We start from the raw sequence: 19,809 nt of genomic DNA, 5'->3' as shown, positions 1-19,809 counted from the left end.
CTCTGATCTAGTCTCAGTTGCTAAAAATTTGTGAAATAAGTGAGTGCATAAACTGTGTTTTCCAATTTCCTACTTTTAACCACTTTTTAGAAAGGACATCTCTTCTAGATTGTGTGGATTTTCTTTTTACCGAGTTGGAGAGTTTTTTGTGTGTGTCCTATGAATTAACTATTATTATTATTTTTTTTAATGTTTATTTATTTTTGAGACAGAGAGAGACAGAGCATGAATGGGGGGGGGGCGGGGTCAGAGAGAGAAGGAGACACAGAATCTGAAACAGGCTCCGGGCTCTGAGCTGTCAGCACAGAGCCCGACGCGGGGCTCGAACTCATGGACCGTGAGATCATGACCTGAGCCGAAGTCAGACGTTCAACCGACTGAGCCACCCAGGCGCCCCAAATTAACTATTATTTTGAAGATACAGAGGCACTGTGGGAAAGCTAAGAGATGGAATAAATGACACCACTATGTCCTGCTCCCCTTCTAATAGCATCTGTCTTCCATTTAACATTAAGTTTTCATTAAGCATTTCCTTTCCTCAAGGTACACATGGTTCAGCTTTTTTCAAAGCATTATACCACCAGATGGAAAACCTGCTTTAAATGCTTTCTCTTGAATTCATAGTGTGCCTGGGGCACCCGTTGATTTATCAGCAACACAGGCACAATAATATTTTCCCCTCTTGCCTTAAAAGAATTTTAGGTGTTAAAAATGATGGCATAAGTGTATCTGGAAAGTGTTACAAAGATGTTCCCGTGTAAGGCCCTGTTGCTGATGTTATTATTAATTAGGAAGGGTTAGATGCTAAAACGGGGGCAATCATGCTCTTGGATCCAAATGTAAACAAACATGCTTTGGAGAAAATATCTGTCAGGAAAGGTCATGACTTCCATCTGCAATTGGAATTCACGCCCATGCTTTTCCAGGACCCACACAAGCCATCCTTTAGGTATTAGTGTTTCTTCCGATAGTCACCTTTTGCAAGGTGACCCAGATGTGAGAAAGTGTAGTGGATGAACACCTGGGGTGAGATTAGTAATTTGAAACTGAGTCCTAATCCTGCCTATTTCTTCTGTCTAGTCATGCCCAGATCTGCTTATTCTCCAAGAATCTCGGTTTCATCCCCAGCTAAATGGGCATCTTTCACGGTATTGCAGGAGAGATTAGGTGGAAAAAAAAAACCATCATCACCATCGTGGGACATGGTCTGAGCTCAGTGTTAATAATAGTACTCATCTCCTGAGCATGGACCCTGGTCCTTCCTCATGAGATGATGCCTCCATTTCATTTTCAGGGTCTCCGGGGCTCCTGGCATAGTTTGAATAAGAACAGTGGAGGAAGGACATGTGAGCTGGATTTTATGGCGTCCTCCTGATATCTTCCTGGTGTTTATCAGATTAACTAGCAGGGCACAGGACTTTAAGGATGTGGCACTCTAGAATGGTAAGTACCAAAGAGAAAAATGTATGCAGAGCCGGCAACAATCAGGTCTCCTTGGCCATTGGAAATGACCTGGCCACATCGGGCACTTAGAAATAAATTAGGGACCCACAAGAAGAATGGGGCCCTAAGGGAGGAAGATCAGGATACAGGGAAACTCTTTTGGAAACAAGAGAATTTTCTGATGTATGGTCCCGGCACGAAACGTGAGCACGGAGATCTGTACCAGCGGTCCATCAAGAACACTGTTTTGTGATTTTCCGCTGCAGAAATCATGTCTCGAAAACGTTTATCTCCCAAGAACAGTCCACTTAAGTAATTTATTAAGTAATTTATTTTCTCATTCTGACTCCTCCAAGATATATCCATCTGCCAAAAAGAATTTCTGTTTTTCAGGAGATAAAAAGCAAATGACTTCTCCCCAAATTCTCCCTTCTTTTCTCCCTCCCTCCTGTACCCGCCCCTGTCCTGGTTTTGAGACCCCCCCCCCTTTAATTGATTCCCACCGAGGCCGTATTTACACACACGCAGGGCCAGTGCCAGGCATTAAATTCCATTTTATCCTACTTGTCTGCCACGGGTGAGTGGTGGGGGGTCTGTATCCACAGCGCAGTCAATCAGCTGTGTTACTGTGCCCATGAGGCTTGTATTGTGCGCCAGGGGATAACTTCCTGTTGGCTTCTCAACGAAGGCGACGCGTTCTACCCGCATCAAATAATTATCGACGCTGCCATCCAAATGGCAATTTTGTGCTGTTCTGAGAAGAAAAATAGCGCATATGGGTTTGGAGAACGGCGCGTCTCCTTTCGTTATGTTGGAAGGTACAGCTCCTGTAAGTAGAAGTTGCAGTTTCTTCTCCAACCTTCCAAAGGAAGAGGAGGGAGAGAGAATCCCAAGCTCTGCATGGATCCTGATGCGGGACTCACTCCCACGACCGTGAGATCACGACCTGAGCTGAAATGGGGGGTCGGATGCTTAATTGACTGAGCCACCCGGATGCCCCCATCGCTGCATAATTCTTGTGATTCAGAGTAACAATGGTAATAGGCATCACAGAGCGATTCAATAATTCAGTGTGGTTCCTACGGGTAGGCAAAGGAAGGGCTGAAAGCAATCCAAAGTCGGCCTGATTTCAAAGCCCATTTGCTACCTCTTCTACTCTATACCGTCTCCACTCTTCTCTCCTCGGCCTTAGTTTCCTGTCATTACAAGTGCCTAGAGCCTGCTGCCCTACCTCCTTGCCCGCTCAGCTGGGCCGTTAATGCTCAAAGTCACGGCTGGAAGTGCATCCCCACTCTTCCCTGGACCCGGATCGTGGCTGGCCTGGCTAGTAATTGCTTGTACACACACGGTGATAGCCATCCGCGGTTAACTGGATACCAACTCTATGCGGTGTAATACCAGGCATCCACCACCTGACCCCTTTTCTTTGGCAAAGCACTCCTTCTTCATTCCCTCGGGTCCCGGTAGACCAGTTGGCCGTGTTCCTCCACTCGTGTGGTCAAGGGTTTGGCATGGGGTCAGGTGAGGCCGGTCAGGTTCTCCTGGGACAAGACCCCGGGGGGGTGGAGCGGTGTCTGGATATACCTGAATTGAGATATTGCCATGGTATCACCCAGCATCGATAAGAGATCCCATCACGAAATCCCCCGAAACACTATGATTCTGGCCCTTCCTCAGGCCCGGTTTATCTGCTGTTTGATTTTGCGACCCCCCAACCACTCCAATTCTTCTCCCTGAATCCCTTTATCACCTACATTCACCAGAGTGGATTTGAGTCCATGATACTGCGGTTTCTTCACCAAGGGATCCAGAAGCAGGACACGGCTTTAGAAGTTTGGCTCGTGACAGGACTTGGCGAGAATGGCCTGGCAGTCTTTGAGCCTGAGGAAACTGCCATCTTGGAGAAGATACTGAACGCCTCCCCCTTCCTGTGTGTGCAGCATCTTTTTGGCTGAGGTGTGAACACCATTTGCAAAGAGTTGTTTTCACGTTCTGAACACGAGTCCCTGCACAGCAACCAGAGCGCATTTGTTTGCTTGTGGTTCTGGGTAGAGAATGAGAGGACCCAAGTGATCTGAAAATTCAAGAGCGTGAAGCTCAGAAATAAAAGCCTTCAAGGGTACAGGGTCTCCTCCTAGAGTGATGAAAATATTCTGGAACTCTGTGGCCATGATGATTCACGACAAGGAACCTACTAAACGTCACTGAGCTTTATACTTAAAGTGCTCAGATGATAAAGGGGGGGGGGAAATGCCATTTTTTTAAATATATGAAATTTATTGTCAAATTGGTTTCCATACAACACCCAGTGCTCATCCCAAAAAGAAAATGCCATTTTGAATCAAACCCTTTTTTGAGCCCTACTTTAGTCAGTTTCATTGGGAATTCATGTCATAGTAGAACACGTGTTCACATTCTAGCGCCTGTAGAAAATGACAGTAATCGCTCAGGACACTTGGGTAAACTGGAGGGATGTGAGGATGCCCATAGGTGGCTAAGAAAAAATTCATTTTATTTTCCTTACATTAAATGTGATTAAGAGAAAAAGGAGGAAATATTAGGGAAGATATTAACTATCAAATTTGTATGAAACTTTTTTTTTCAACCTTTATTTATTTTGGGGACAGAGAGAGACAGAGCATGAACGGGGGAGGGGCAGAGAGAGAGGGAGACACAGAATCGGAAACAGGCTCCAGGCTCCGAGCCATCAGCCCAGAGCCTGACGTAGGGCTCGAACTCACAGACCGCGAGATCGTGACCTGGCTGAAGTCGGACGCTTAACCGACTGCGCCACCCAGGCGCCCCTTGACTTTCTCTTATAATGTTCTTAATATTGTTCCATGGCACTGTGTATTTCACTCCTTTTTATCACTCAGTAGTATTCCATTGTACAGATAGATAGTAATTTGTTTATGTATTGTTGGTGACGTGTTGGGTGTTTCAAATAGCTGACTCTTATCAACAAAGCTGCGATGAACATCCACGTCAAGTCTTTGGGTGGACATTCTGGTTTTATTTATTTGAGTCGTCCTTCATTTTCTGGTGGTTTTGCTCAGCGATGGTAAGTTTATGTTCAGCTTTATATGAAGCCACTTGACTGTTGTCCAAAGTGGCTGCAGCATTTGTTTACCAGAACTGGAGGAAGATTCCAGTTACTCCACATTCTTACCAACTTTTAGCGTAGCTAATAGTTTTCAACATTAGCCATCTTAGTAGACGAGTAGTGGAATCTCCTATTAGTTTTAGTTGGCATTTCCCTAATGAGCGGTGATGGTGAGCATCTTTTCATGCATGACCTTTGTTGCTATTCGTATATTCTGTTTTGTAAAGAGTCTGTTTAAAAAATGTGAATGTTTTTTCTTGGACTTGATTAACTTGTAAGACTTATTTTTAATAATTTGGATTTATGATCTTTGCCGTGTGTGTATTTTTATAAAGATGTATATGTATTAAAGATGTAGGGGAGACTGGGTGGCTCAGTCCATTAAGCGTCCGACTTCGGCTCAGGTCATGATCTTGTGGGTTGTGAGTTCAAGCTCGCATCAGGCTCTGTGGTGACAGCTCAGAGCCTGGAGCCTACTTCAGATTCTGTGTCTCCCTCTGTCTCTACTCCTCCCCTGCTCACACTCTGTCTGTCTGTCTGTCTCTCAAAAATAAATCAATGTTAAAACCTTTTTAAGCTGTAGATATATAAAGATGTATATATAAAAATGTTTGTATATATATATGTATATATATATGCAGACATACACACACACATATTATGAGTAAGGATAGATAGATACAGAGATATGTCTTTGTCAGATGTATTAAATCTCTGGTATGTTAGATATGGTAAATATGTATCTTTGTGCTTTTAACTCTGTCTTTTTAAAGGGCAAATGTTCTTAATTGTGATGGTGGCCATTTTATCAGTTTTCTCATGCTTTCGAATCTTTTTAAAGAAATTTTTGCTCAACCCAGTGTCATAAAAATTTCATATTGTGTTTTCCTCCTAGAAATTATTGTTTTGTGTCTAATGTTTTGGTCTGTGATCCAGTATGAATCAAGTTATTTGTATGATGTGTGGTAGGTTCATTTTTTAATGCTATTATCCAGTTATTCCAGCAACATTTATTGAAAATTCTAAATATTCCCCACTGAATGATCTTAGTACCTTCATTAGAAATCAACTGACCATATCCATGTGGGTCTTCTTGACTCCGCCCTATTGATCTCGAGGTCTACCCCCTTGCTAGTTCTCTATGCTTATGATGACAGTTGTAATAAGTATTAAAATTAGCAAATGTAAGTCAAATTCTTTTTTTTTAATGTGTTTATTTATTTAGGTAATCTCACACCCAACACAGGGTTCGAACTCATGACCCCAAGATCAAGAGTCGCATGCTCTTTGAACTGAGCCAGCCAGGTGCCCCATGTAAGCCAAATTCTTTGGACAACTGCAAGCCTTTAGACCTCCCATATAAATTTTTGAATCACCTTGTCAATTCTTCAAAAGAGTCTGTTATTTTGATGAAGATTATTTTAAATATACAGCTCATTTGGGAAGAATCGTGATATTAGCAATGTTTGAACTCTTGAAGCCATCCGTGTCATATGTTTTTCCATTATTTAGATTACTTAGGCTTTCTTTAATTCGCCTCAACAATTGTTTTGAACGTTTTAGTATAAATGTCTGCACACTTTCCGTAACATTTATTCATAAGTATTGATTTATCCTTTGCCTCTCGTTGTACATTGACTTTTATTTCACATTCCAATCATTCATCGACGGTATATAGAAACACAATTTTTATATTTTTATCTTGGAAACTTTGTAAAGTCATGTATTCGTTCTTAGCAGCTTTTTGTCGATCGTTTTAAGATTTTTAAGGCACGTGGTCATGTCATGTCCAATACAGATTTGCTTCTTTCTTTCCAAATTGAGTGCTTAACAAATGCTTTCCTGGCCAACCTCAGTGGTTCATTTAACACGATGCAGTATAGAAGTGATGGTAATGCACATCCTTGCCTCGTTCCTGCTTTTTAAGTAGAAAGTGTTCGGTTCTTCACCAGAGGATGATGCTAGCTCTGAGTTTTTCATAGATGCCCTTTACCAGATGGAGGGAATTTCCACGTATTTCAAGCTTTCTGAAAGTTTTCGTTTCTTTTTTGAGCATTTTCTCTGCATCCGTTGTGTCTTTGCCTCCTTTGTTCTACTGATAACTGATATTTTCAGCTGTCATGCCAACCTTACATTCTGGTATAAACCCTTCTTGGTCAACACTTACTATCCTTTCAGGGGTCCCCGGGTAGCTCAGTCGGTTGAGCGTACAACTCTTGATGTCAGCTCAGACCGTGATCCCACAGTTGTGGAATGGGGCCCCGTGTAGGGCTCCGCACTGAGCATGGGGCCTCCCTGGAATTCTCTCTCTCTCCGTCTCTCTCTCCCTCTCTAATATAAACAAACAAATAAATACAATTTATTATCCTTTTATATATTGCTAGACCCCATGTGCTAAAATTTTGTGGGGTTTTTAGTGTTTTGACAGATGTATGTAGATGTATATTGTCTCCTTATGATATATTCGTCTGGTTTTGTTAGCGTGACACTGGCTCCCAAAATGAGTTGAGACATAATGCCACTATTTTCTGAAAGATTTTGAATAGAATTGCAAACATTTCTTTGGTATATATTTGCTAGGGAACACGTTCCTCCGTGAACACATCTGGGCCTGGAGGTTTCCTTGCCAAAAGCTCTTAGTTATGAAGTACATTTCAAAAATATGTATAAAATGCTAGTCAAGTTCACAAACTCTTTCAGGGTCAGTTTTGGGAATTCGTATTTATCAAGGGATTTGTCTACTTTACCTAAGTTGTTGAATTCGTTGACACAAAGTTGTTCATAATGTTTATTTTTCTTTTTATGTTGCAGGATCTGTAGTGACATCTGTCTCGTTTATGACATTAATAATTTGTGTTCTCTCTCCATTTCTCTATCTTTTAACAATCAGGTAGAAGTTTTTCAATTTTATCAAAAAAATTTTTTAAAGGGTCAGCTTTGGCTTTCATTGATTTCTTTATTGTTTGTCCCTTAAAAATGTTACTGATTTCTTCTTGCCCATCTTTATTAATTCTTTCCATCTACTTATCTGGGGTATTATTTTCTGGGGTTTTTTGGTCTGTTTCTGTTTTTGTTTTGTTTTTGTTTTACGTTAGAAGCTTAGAGAACTGAATTTATACCGTCTTCTCTACGAATTTGAAGTTATACAATTCCCCCTAAACACAACTTTACCTCTATCTCCCAAATTTTTTGTATGTTGAATTAGTATTTAGCTCCAAACACTTCTTTTTTCTTTTTAGGTTTTATGAGACATAGATTATTTAGGAGTATTTTGTTTGGTTTTTCTAATATTTGGAGCTCTCTAGATACTTTATCGTTATGACTTTAATTCCATTTTAATTAGACAACCTATCTGTATGATTTCAGCATTTTAAAATTTATTTTTTTAATGTTTATTTATTTTTGAGAGAGAGAGAGAGAGAGAGAGAGCATGAACAGAGGAGGGACAGAGAGGAAGGGAGACACAGAATCTGAAGCAGGCTCCAGGCTCTGAGCTGTCATCACAGAGCCCTACGTGGGGCTTGAACTCAGAACAGTGAGATCATGACCTGAGGTGCCCCAAGATTTCAACACTTTAAAAGTTGTTTTGGCTTGTCTTGTGGCCCAGGGTGTGGTCTGGAAAGTGAGCCATATGCCTTGGAAAGACTGCTTTGTTGTTGTTGGGTATGGTGCCCTGTTAATCAAAGTCTGTTGATAGTCAACAAAGTCAAAAGTCAAAGTAACTGATAATGTTGACTTAATTATTGATATCCTTGGGTATGGGTTTGCCAATTTAGTTTCAGTTTTTTGTTTCCTTTGATTTTTTGTTTGTTTATTATTGCCTTCCTCTCTTTTGGGGGGAGGAGTATCACTTGGTTATTTTTAGAAATCCATTTTTTTTTGGCTTCTAACTTTCCTTCTTGCATTACATTGCAGTGGTCCATTTAGAGGTCGCAATGTAAATTCTTAAGTTCTGCCATTTGTTTATGGCGAATATTGTACCATTTCATGAAAAAATACATCAACGGTGCCACAGAGACTTTGAAAATTTCAGGTATTGTATTTGTTCATCTACAGACTTTCATCTTGAGAGAATAAACTGAGGGTCGATGGGGGGGGTGGGGGGGAGGGAGGGGAGGGTGGGGGAAGGGCATTGAGGAGGGCACCTGTTGGGAGGAGCACTGGGTGCTGCGTGGAAACCAATTTGACAACCAATTTCATCTTCAAAGGAAATAATAAATGAATAAATAAATAAATAAATAATAAAGACTTCCATTGTTTTCATCTCCGTGTTCTTTTTATTATTTCTGTGTGTGTGTGCTGTCACGTCCTGTGTTTGTCACTGCTGCTCACGACTGGCGTGGATCACTTCACCAAGCATAGTAGTTATAACGGCTCTTGTAAACTCCAGGTTTGCTGATCCTGACATCTGGGTTATGTTGGAACTGACGACAGTCCATTTTCTCTTGCGAGCGTCTTCCATCTTCCTGTTTCTTTGTATTTCAGATGCATTTGTTATTATGTCTTCAACATTATGAATATGCAGATGCAGAGCTAGTGGATTTTTACATCTTTCTCTGATGAGTGTTAGTTGGTTTGGTTTGGCGGGCCATCCGCGTGGACGTGAACCTCCTGTTCATCGCTGTTTCTTGGTGGGTAAGTCCCATTTCAATTCAGCTCTTGGTGTTTTACTGAGTCGGTGTGCTTCGTTTCCATGCCCTTCGTGGTGTAGAGGTTAGCCAGGGTTACGGAAGGACAGAATTTCCAGATGGCATCTCTGGTATTTTGCCCCTCTCTCTCCAGCGGCTACAGTTCACCCAGATTTAATTGGTCTCTTGGACGGAAAGCTACACCTAGATGGTTCCATGCTTCGCGCCAACTGTGTTTGGCCTCAGGCTAAAAATTGTGAAAATAAGGACTTTGTGTTACTCTCCTGGGGGCGGGGAGTCTCCAATGGGACGTGCCTGCTTCTGTCCACTGTCCAGGGCCTTCAGGTCACAATTTGTTTTGTGTGACAACCACAGTTGATAGTTATTACCTGCAGGTGGGTTGGCCTGGTTGGCTCTTCCTCAGCTATGACCCTTCATGAACATAATCGTTCACATCAGGTTTATGCTTGACAAGTCTACCCTCACTTCCTGATACTGACCTTTGGAAGACGATCTTCTCAAATTTCTGAGACTCATCATTGGCAGGAACGTTTATTCACCCTGGTAGGTGGTAAAAAAATTTAGAATCACTTTTACAGCTCTTCAAAATTTGCAGTTGTTCAAAGTGTAGTTAGAAGAGAAATTTTTTTGTGATAAGGCGAATGGGTTTCAGATCCAACGGAATGTTTTCATATCAAGTATTTCAAAATAAGGATGATGCGCTAATTAGTGGAAAACACATGCATTGTTAGAGCAGTCACCCTGCAGCTAGCCTGGTTGCCACTGAAAGGGCCTATTAGCTGCAAAAATGTGTGAAGGCAGAGGTTCAGAGCCCCCCGGAGCTTGTCTTCCAGGAACACCTGCTGATAACTCAGCCTCCGCGATTCCAACACTTGTTCCTTCGCCTGCGTCCCTGACTGCTTAGGTATTTGGAACACAAACTACACTAGCAGGTCGGTGGGCCTGTTGTTGACCGCGGCACCACACAGCTGGGGTTCAGGACATATGGAAACTCCCAGCAGCCCTTAGAGAATTGTGGCAAGTCACTGGTATTGTTTCCTGTGCCCCACGCTTGCTGAGATATTAGGATCCACTGTCGGGCCCACCTCTGCTCAGCTCGCCTTCTTAGGAACCCTAGATGAAGCTGTTCATGCTTCCGTGCGTGGGATTTGGGTCTCCAAGCTCCAGTTGGATGCCAAGGAGGCGGAGAAGCTGGGGCCAAGACATAACTCACTTGTAACCCATTCGCTTTCGTCCACTCCGAGACCCATCTTTACTTGGTAAGTACTTACAACGACTATTGTGGTTGAAAAATAACGTACTTTCATCGGAGACGGTCCAAAGCCATGATTTCACTCACCCAGCATTCTACCCCTACTCTGACTCCCCAGCTCCTCCCTGGGACCTTTCCTCACCTTCCTCCTTCTGCGTGATGATGACTCATACAATTTGAGTTGTTAAGTCCTGCAGCGTCTCTCAGCTTTGCCGTGCATTGTAATTCCTTGAAAGCTGGTTACAGGGCAGATTCTGATGGGGGGAGTTGGATGGAGGTAGGTGGAGAGCAGATTCGGCACTTTTACGAGCTCCTAGGAATGCTGAAACTGCTTGTCTGTGGGCCATACTGAGGAAGAGGGATGTATTTTGACTACCACCTCTGTATTATTATAGGGCATCAATGAGAAATTTCTGTGGTTACGAGGGTGGGAAACGGGATTTGACTGCCCTAAGTTCAAATCTTAGCTCATCTGGTAACTAGCTTTGTAATACCCTGCAGGCTATGAAAACCCTCTGGGCCTCAGTATCTTCAGCAGTAAGTGAAGCTAAGAGAACATCTCTCCTAACGAGGTTGCTGCCATGATTAATGGCACAATATGGGTAAGAGTTTAGAACAGTACACACACCTAGTAAGGTCTCAGTAAATATCAGCTATTGTTATTGTGTCTCCCCTCAAGTGGCTTACAAATTTATTGTAGCCAGACACACAATTTCCCAATCAAGGGAAAACACGAACATCTCATCTGAGAAGCTTAATCAAATCCCAAAGTGTCCAGTAGAGCAGATGTGTTTTATTGACGTCAGGAAATTTTCTTAAAAGAGGTAGCCCTTGAAAGTCGAATGGGATTTAGATGGCGGGGAGATTCGCCCACATGGCACAGAGCCTTCAATGTGGATGCTGTCCTTGAACTTGATCTAATAAATCATAAGCAGAGTCCATGGACTCCTAGGGAGGAGAGAAACGTGATCGTTCTAGTTATGGACGTGTTGGTGGTGGGAAAAATGGGGCTCACGCAAATTAACACAGGGATAGGAGGTGTATTTATAGGATCCTCCTGCAGGGAATCCTAGGAAAAGCTGGAGAAATAATGTGGACTCAGGGAAGCACAGAAATAAAGGTCATTCTGGATGGAACGTTGTCTCATTTCCATTCATTTTCCTTGTTTCTTTGTGTCCCACTCTCCTTCCCGACGAGTTATTAGGTTGCTTGTATGATTAAATCGACTAATATCTGTGGACTTCCTGGCATATACTGGCCACTGTTCTAGATGTTGGCATTAGATATATCTGCAAACCAAAAAGGTACCATCCCTTCCCTTGTGCGGATTATATTTTAGCAAGGGAGAAAGATAATAAGCAGGGGCCATGATAAACAACTACATTGTATGGCCCAGAGGCCCACGGAGGCAGATTGGAGTCAGGACTGGGAGAATTATGGAGAAAGAGGGCAGACGGGTGTGGTGATGCCTGTTAAGCAGACGCTGGAGGGACTTTGGCTCTTCTTCTCGTGAAATGGGAGCCACTGGGGAGTATGAATCCAAGTATGAACATGGTGGGCTAGACTTTGGAAAAGGATACTTCTAGCTCGGTTTGGAACATAAAATGAAGGGGCAAGGTTGGAAGCAGGGAGGCCAGTTACAATACAGAGACGATGATGTCTCAGACCAGGTGGTGAGAAAGGGTCAGATTCCAGACACAACGAAGAGGAAGATCCAGGGGGATCTGCAGATGGGCTGGTGATGGGATGGGAGAAAAATCCAGTATGTGAATGCTATCAACTGATATGGGGGACACCTGCAGGCAGAGAAGTCAGAAGGCCCGAGTGAACACGTGAACACGTCCGAGTGGAAATGTTGAGTAACGGCGGCATGTACACGTATGGAGTGCCGGGGAGAGGTTTAGTCTAGAGGTATGGACTTTGGAGTCGGCATATGGATGGCAGTTAAAACTTTGAGGTCTGGAAGAACTGTAGGCGAAGGGACCGAGGCCTGAGACCCGGGCACTCCAATGATAAGAGTGTGGGGAAGAAGGCGAATCCAACAAAGGAAGCAGAAAGGCAAACCGTGAGGAAACCTAGAGAGTCTTGGTTTTTGGAAGCCAAGTGAAGAAAGTACCTCTGATGGAGAGGAAGTGAGTAACCATTGGTAAGTGCTATGGGCTCGTGACGTATGATGTGGGCTAAGGATGCGCCACGGCATTCAGCAACATGGCGGCTGTGAATGACTCTGACGGGAGCAGTTCCTGCACACCAGGAGAGGTTACAACTCAACGGAAGTAAGCAGGAAGAAAGAACGGGGGGCTTGGAAGTTGGAGACAGGGAGTGTACTCAGCTTGTTAGAGGACAATCTGGGGGAGAGAGCTGTATGGTTGTGTGCATAAGCCTTGGGGGTCGGGGGGGTTGCTTCTCTCTCCCTGGCTTTCCTGGGTCACACCTGGCCCCCTGGGGCCAAGGTCTTGTAGCTGTTCCTGCTCTGGGATCTTGCTATCGATGTGTAATAGAAACCCTTCTGAAGAAGGAGGAATCATGCTACACAGAAGGAGGCTTGAAGAAGTGTGATTGTTCAGACAGCAAGCACATAGCTGTCTAAGTAAATAGCAGCCTGCTGTGTAAATTTCTGCCCTGACACCCTGTGGCCGACGGATCTTGGACAAGCCCATTAGGAATCAGCGTTGATTCCACCACCCAATGTATCACCATCCTTCTGAAAACTATTTTATGTATTTGTTCCAGACAGCTTTTCAGAGAAACAAGTTTCATCTGTTTATTATTGACAGTATAAAAAAAAACCAAAAAACAAAAAACTTGATTTTTGTTTTTTATCCTAAGATTATCTTGCTCACTTTCGAAAATGGGAAGAAGGAGTAGGGATAGCTGATTTTACACTCAAGTGAACGTCTGGGCACTGAACGCGGTGAAGCAGAGATACGGAGATTGTGGGAAGCCCCCTGCTCTTTGTTCTAGGATGCATTGTTGTGGAAACTTTGCTTTCTTCCAAAAGAACACGCCTGCATCTTGGTCTGTCTGTTTCCACTCTGTCTTCGGAGACAGGTCACACAAGAACAGGGTCGCGAGACATCGGTTTTCCTGATACAACAAATGAGGTTCGTGACAAATGCCGCGATCTCAGTCGATTTGCTAGGGTCGGTGCTTCTGGTTTTGTTCTTTCGCTTTCCATTGTGAGATGATGTCCTACCGACACCCATTCCCTGTGATGGCAAAGGAAACTGCCAAACAGCAGACCCGCTGATTTGGTCGTGGTGCCATCAGAGTTTGCGGCTGCCCTGGCTCTGTTTTTTTGTATGTTTCTGAGTCCGGATACACTTTACGGGGATCACTGGTCAGTATTTCAGTCTTGCCTCTGCACTCCCTCAGCTCAGGGCCACTGTTCCACTGAGGGCTGATGCTTCTTTCTGGGGTCTGTCTCCAATGTCAACGTGGTGAACTCTGGGAGGCCAACGTCAAGGAGTTCATTTTTCCTTATGGTGTGCGGCACGTTGTCCCCACGAGGCTCAAGCCTTTCACCGTGCTGACGAATGATAATAGCAGTGATTCCCTTCTTAGGGACAGGTGAGAGACTTCTAAAAGAATAAAATGAATGTCCAGATGCATATTCCAAGTGCTCGGTTTAGCGCGATGTCATCTTTTGTATGCCGCATGCTGTCCATGGATTCAGAATATTCATGGGGACTTTTGACAAGGTCTGTGTAGGGTTCATCCGAAAAAAAAAAAAAAAAAAGTTTCTGGGAGGAGGGTTGGGGATGCTGGTCAATTTGGGAGTTGCAGAGAGATGGTAAGGTATTGGGGAGGTCATCCGAAGGGGAGGGGGGAAGCCCAGCCAAAACTCCAGCTCTCACTGTGGGCAACGAGAGCTTAAGCCTGCAAGGAATCTTCAGGAAATGGTATAAAACACACACCTCAGAATGATCCGAACCAAGGAGCGAAGGAGCTGGGGTATTTATATTCCCATCGGTTAAGGGATGTGAATATCCTGGAAAGATACAAATCCCCAGTTCCCACCTTACACACAGGCTGAGTGGGTTCTGACAGCCCAAGGCCGGCCAGCCAACAGCGATGCTGTTCCTGGCTTTTTCAGGTCTGACAGGTGGGCACGGACGTGGTAACGGAATCTGATGGGGTTTGGGCCAGGCCCGGACAGGGGCCTTCCACCCTGAAGTGCTAGTTAGTAAGCCATTGTTTTCTTTGTTTCTCCTTTTTACTGCCAGGATCAATCTCTGTTAATGAAGGAAAATGCCTTTTAACGTAGACGATAACGCACGGGAAGGCACATCTTGGAATGCATTTTCTGAACGGTGACGTGCGGTCCGCGTGTCTCGTGACCCTTCTGGCAAAGCTGCTGTTGCCTCCAGCTTGCTGGTAGTTATCAGCACCCGAGAGTGTTAGTAGACCGCATTTCTGAGAATCAAAGTGACGTGCGAAACTGCAACACAATTCCAGTTACGCGTAATCGAGAATCGTCCAGACCAAGGCCCGGTGTCTTGCTTGAATAAATTCTGAAATGAGAGGAGAAAGATCATTCCGACAGCTGTTGATTATTTCTCTCCTGGGGAACAGTGGCCAGTGAGATCTTCACCGGGGGCTTATACATATATAAAATATTTTAAATGGTGTATGTTTGGGGAAGAGGCTGTTTGATCTGGGTCTGGCCTCTGGCTCTCTTACTTCTTTGATGTTAAAAGTGCCTGGTCCTGCCTTGATATTTAATCTTATTTGAACCCAACCAAGGACTTCTGAAGCCACAGGGCTGGCTTCTACTTAATGTTTTATACGACTGCTGTCCAGGATCATGCCTTCTTTTTTTTTTGTTGTTTTTTTTTTTGTTTGTTTTTGTTTTGGCCCAGTCCCCCTTGAATCAGGCCATTCGGTTTGGATTCATTTATCTTTTATGTGTGACATTTAGTGACTTAAACAAGCCAGTATCCACCTCTGGAAAGTTCCACCTACACCGGTGTCCCCAAAGCTACCACCCCGTTGCCCTCAACTTGTTCTCAGCTCTCCACTGGGAACTCCCAGAATGCCTTTCTGCTGGGGCTACCCGCCATGATGGTTCCTCCTGGCGTAGAAGAAATAAATGCAGGGTGAAGGAGAGGCAGGGGTGGGTATGGAAGCCATGTGGGTGACGGAATTATCAGGATTCGTGACTGATTGGACGTGGATGTGAGGGGGAGGTGTCCCAGATGATGGATTATGTGAATGTTGGTGCCTTCCGTGGAGAAAGGACATACGAGAACAGAGCAGGCCTCAGTAGAAAGACCCATGGATATGGATAGATCTTCCTTCCCATTGAGTAAAATGGAACCCAACATCGGTTGCGGGTGAAAGCAAACCTTACTGTTAAACTGTTAAAGTTGATTAACAGCGCAGTAAAGGACGAGACATGATTATTTTCTTCGTCATGCTGCTAATGATAGAGCTTAAATTTAGTAACATTCGAATAACTAACAGACTACATTTCCTGTCGATAACACGTCTAGAGTCTTAAGAGGCTTTCTCGTTTGGTGAGAGGCACGGGAGAACCTCTTTCTGGTTGTGAATCGATGCTATTTAATTAGAAATAATAAAACTTCATTGTACTTGACCGGGAAGTTACCCGGACGTGTAAGGTTGGGTGTAATCCAGTCTCATTTTCAGGAGTTGAGCCAGGAGACCTGGGGAAGGATGTCTGGGGGTGTAAACTTTCTGTACTAATGGGGCTGGCATTGCTGAGTCAATTAGATTTAATTTGGTTTCTTGTTTGATCCTCTGGCTGGCCCATAACTGAAAACCTGAGTATTTTCTCCTATTACTATTGTCCTCAGACAAAGACCTCTCGAATTCACACAGCAATCTCTAATGTAGCTCTCGATTTTCATCTGCTCTGTGTGCAACCTTAACTGATAGCTATTCAGACATTTATTTCAGATAGCAGTGCCTGTCATGAACTGAGGGTCCTTTGAATCTGGGCTTTTGAGATCCAAATTGGTAGCCTTGGAAATTTCTTCTTTGACAAAGGTCTGCCGAGGGCTCTTCTCATCTGGGAGAAGAAGGAGAAGAAAAACAGTAGAGGCTCACAAAACCTTCACCACCCTCTTTTATCTACAGAATTACCAAAAATGCTCTTGGAAGAATGGTCCACGCAGACCTCCCTGACGTCTCACGAGTATAAGTAATTCCCGATTATTTCTAGTTTCTCTGTTTGAATCTGGGTGTGACCCAACAGACCCATTTTCCACGGAGTGGATATGATGTGATTTCAAATGAGAGAACCAAAGGGGAAAATGAACACATCAGCTAAGTCCTGCAAGGAAGGACCAGTTCTCGGCTTTGGGGGGATGCAGCTCAAGAGGAGAGCACTGTCTGCGCTGGAACCATCTGGAGATATAAATGGCCAGAAAACTTTATCCGTCAGAGCTTGGAGACTAATAGCAAGTGTTGAATATTCACAGAGGCATTCACTTGTGTCAGACACTGTCCTAAGCACCCTTTCTATATTGTACGTTTAACGATTTAGGTCCTATTATCCCAAAGTTCTAGAAAGTGAATTAGCTGGGCTTCTTCAGAGAAATGAAACTCATAGTTAGCACTCTCCAGGGAAACAAAACCTTACACGTTATAAGGAACATAAAAAAAAAAAAAATCCCAAGATCTACAGTCGGCAAGGCGGAGACTCAGGAGAGCTGATTGTCTATGTTCAGTCTGAGTCTGAGTCCGAAGGCAGAAGACTGATGTCTCAGCTTGAAGACAGTCAGACGGAAGAGGGGTGACTTCTCCCTTCCTCAGCCTTTTTTTTCTATGCAGGGAAGCCTTCAACTGATTGGATGAGGCCCACCCAGATGGGGAAGGACCAGGTGCTTTACTCAGTCTACCAATTCAAATGTTAGTTTTATCCAGAAACATCCTGATTGATACACCCAGAATAATGTAATATCTGGCACTCCGTGGCCCAGCCACACTGACACATAAAATTGACCACTGCAGATAGGGGAACTGAGGCACAGGGAGATAAGTAACTTGACTAAGGTCACACAGCAAGCACAGAACCAAGACTTTTGGCTGGAGGACCAGGTCTGTAACCGCTATGGGACATTGTCTCTCTATGCCGTGGTCTAGGACGCATGTCAGAGGTACATCACATGGTCCTGTCACCTTAACCTTGTAAAGGGACGTCTCCTTGAATGCAGGGCATGGAATTGGATAAAAAAAGCATCTAGCAAAAGTAAAGGGGGTTTTATTAATGCCACAAAAACGTGAAATGTAAACACAGGGAAAAATTAATCTGTTTTTAACCATGGTGAAGTGTTTAATCAATGTTGGTTGAATTAATCAATAGTTTTTGAGTGAGTGGATTTAATTATTGGTCATTTGCTGAAGTTTATCGTGAACATGTCCAGCTTCCGCAAATGGATGATAATGGACCCATGGGCCAGAAACGTATCTTGTACATGTCTCTATTTACCACAAGGTCTTACGTGGCTTGTGGGATCACGGGAGGCGCTTGATAAGTATTAGTTGATATGGTTTGATTGGTAACTAAAGATATAATTAATATCTTTATTAATATTAATACTTAATTATGAATAATTATAATTATATAATTATATTCATAATGAATAATTAATATTCATTAATTAAATGAATTAATCACTACATATGCTAATAAGTATATGTACATATATAGTTGTACATATATATGTGCATATACATATACACATGTACATATACAGTTGACCTTTGAACAATGTGGGTGTTAGGGACGCTGACTCCCTGTGGAGTTAAAACTCCATGTATAACTTTGGACTCCCCTCACCCTTAACTACCAATAGCCCAGTGTTGACCAGAAGCCTTACCAATAACACAGATACGCGATTAACACGTATTTTGTATATTACATGCATTATATACTGTATTCTCACAATACAGTAGACTAGAGAAAAGAGTGTTTTTAAGAAAATCACAAGGAAGGGGTGCCTGGGTAGCTCAGATGATTAAGCATCTGACTCTTGATTTTGGCTCAGGTCATGATCTCACTGTTTGCAGGTTTGAGTCCCGCGTTTGGCTCTGTGCTGATGGCATAGAACCTGCTTGAGATTCTCTCCCTCCTCTCTCTCTCTCTCTGCCCCTCCTCCTGCTCTCTCTCTCAAAAACAAATAAACATTAAAGAAAAAGAAAGCCATAAGGAAAATACATTTACAGTACGATACTGTATTTATTGAAAAAAATCCATGCGTAAGCGGACCCACACGGTTCAAGTCTGTGCTGTTCGAGGGTCAACTGCACATCGCTTTTCAAGAAGAGGAGAGTATAGAAAAGTTGTTCAATAAATACTGTGATGGAATCCAATTTAACTATTTTGCAGTGGGAAAAATTCTTCCTTTTTTTTTTTCAGCAGAAAAATAAAGAGGAAAAGGAAAAGTTTTTGCTCAATTTCATCCTGACGACGGAGATGGGGGGTGGGCACAGCCAAAGCAGATTGTAATGAGCAGAATGACTTAAATAGTGGAATGGTCGGCTCTTGTCTACAGGTTTACAGAAATGAAATTAAACTTGGGCTTTCTATTGCAAAACAATAAGCAAATTGAAGGCCAATTATACCAGCTCATCAAAAAAGGCAGGCGGACTGGAGAGGATTTTGCATTTCTGCGTAGAACGACTTTTCAGATGAAAGAATTTATTACAAGAAATTGAGAACATCTGGGCCATCAAAGACAGAATGCAGTGAATAATTGGACAATCATAGACTGGCATCCATTTGAATGAGATGCACTTCCTCGGTTCCCAGTAGGGAAAGTGTTCAAAACTCCTCATCTAGGGGGAAATGAAGCTCAGCATTTAAAACATGATTCTCCTACCTGGTTGTTATTTGGTTATGAAAGAAATCTAATTTGGGAACCTCAGTTCCGCAACGTTACGCTTGTGACCAAAACTAGGGGTAGAATAGAGAAGTGGTTGGCTCTACCCTCTGTATTTTAAGCACTGGGTTAAGTCTTACCCGTTATTCGTTTCGGATCCCAGCAACCATTGCATTCACACCCAGCCATAACGACTCTGCTTCTCCCCATCCTTTGCTTCTCTCTTCTTTGACGTCCCGAGAACAAGGGGCCACCCTGCTGACATCTTGCAGGTGCCAGACGGATGCTCATAGCCATTGAAGCCATTGAACCCGATGGGATGGGCCTTTGGGTGGTCCACGTGAGCAGGGCTGTCCTAACCTCGTCTTCACTTCACTCAGGGCTGGGCATCCTCCTTGTCTGTGATCATGATCGTATCTAACATCATGCCCTACTTTAGGTTAAACACTGAGCCGGACAGTTTACACCCATACGCTATTTTCAGTCACTCCAGTAGTCCCTCTAGGTGGTAGT

The sequence above is a fragment of the Herpailurus yagouaroundi genome, unplaced genomic scaffold, assembly GCF_014898765.1.
Source record: "Herpailurus yagouaroundi ecotype Mexico unplaced genomic scaffold, PumYag 216, whole genome shotgun sequence".
Taxonomy (NCBI): domain Eukaryota; kingdom Metazoa; phylum Chordata; class Mammalia; order Carnivora; family Felidae; genus Herpailurus; species Herpailurus yagouaroundi.
The sequence above is the reverse complement of the archived record's forward strand: the minus strand, read 5'-3'. Positions refer to the sequence as shown.